Source organism: Saimiri boliviensis, chromosome X (assembly GCF_048565385.1).
Source record: "Saimiri boliviensis isolate mSaiBol1 chromosome X, mSaiBol1.pri, whole genome shotgun sequence".
Taxonomy (NCBI): domain Eukaryota; kingdom Metazoa; phylum Chordata; class Mammalia; order Primates; family Cebidae; genus Saimiri; species Saimiri boliviensis.
The window spans coordinates 70369271-70370471 of NC_133470.1; the positions used below are offsets into that span (position 1 = coordinate 70369271).

General features: G+C 39.3%; 1 pseudogene; it reads left to right on the top strand.

Moving 5' to 3' along the window:
* The first annotated feature begins 202 nt into the window (after nt 1-202).
* Nucleotides 203-972, top strand: LOC101034043 (cyclin-dependent kinase 1 pseudogene; annotated as a pseudogene).
* The last annotated feature ends 229 nt before the right edge of the window (nt 973-1201 follow it).

Below are 1201 nucleotides of genomic sequence, written 5' to 3' on the forward strand. Positions count from 1 at the left end.
GCCATTTTGCCAGAAATTCGTTTGGCTGGATCATAGATTAACATTTATGAGAGACAATCCAAGCCATTTTCATCCAAGTTTTTGATGCTTCATTTCAAAGCTGGTTCTTGGAAGTTGAGCAGAAAGCGACTCAACTGGGGTAATTGCCTCTGGGGCTGCAGCAGGATGATAAGCCGGGATCTACCATACCTATTGACTAACTATGGAAGAGTATACCAAAATAGAGAAAATTGGAGAAGGTACCAGTGGAGTTAGGTATAAGGGTAGACACAAAGCTACAGGTCAAGTGGTAGCCATGGAAAAATCAGACTAGAAAGTGAAGAGTAAGGGGTTCCTAGTATGGCAATTTGGGAAATTTCTCTATTAGTAGGACTTCATCTTCCAAATGTAGTCAGTCTTCAGAATGAGCTTATGCAGGATTCCAGGTTATAGCTCATCTTTTAATTTCTTTCCATGGATCTGAAGAAATACTTGGATTCTATCCCTCCTGATCAATACATGGATTCTTCACTGGTTAAGAGTTATTTATATGAAATCCTACAGGGGATTGTGTTTTGTTGCTCTAGAATAGTTCTTCACAGAGACTTAAAACCTCAAAATCTCTTGATTGATGACAAAGGAACAATTAAACTGGCTGATTTTGGCCTTGCCAGAGCTTTTGGAATACCTCTTAGAATATATACAGATGAGGTAGTAACACTCTAGTATAGATCACAAGAAGTATTGCTGGGGTCAGCTCATTACTTGATTCCAGTTGACATTTCGAGTATAGGCACCATATTTGCTGAACCAGCAACTAAGAAACCACTTTTCCATGAGGATTCAGAAATTGATCATCTCTTCAGGATTTTCAGAGCTTTGGGCACTCCCAATAATGAAGTGAGGCCAGAATTGGAATCTTTACAGGACTGCTATTTTATTTTGTGTCCTTTTTTGCTGTTTCACTTTTTTTTTTCTAATTTTCTGAGGTAAAATTTCACTGGCTATTTGAAATCTTTCTTCCTTTTTTTATTTTTATTTTTTTAATTTTTATTTTTTTGAGACAGAGTCTGGCTCTGTCACCAGGTGCCAGGCTGGAGTGCAGTGGCATGATCTCAGCTCACTGCAACCTCTACTTCCTGGGTTCAAGCAATTCTCTTGCCTCAGCCTCCTGAGTAGCTGGGACTACAGGCACATGCCACCACACCCAGCTAATTTTTGT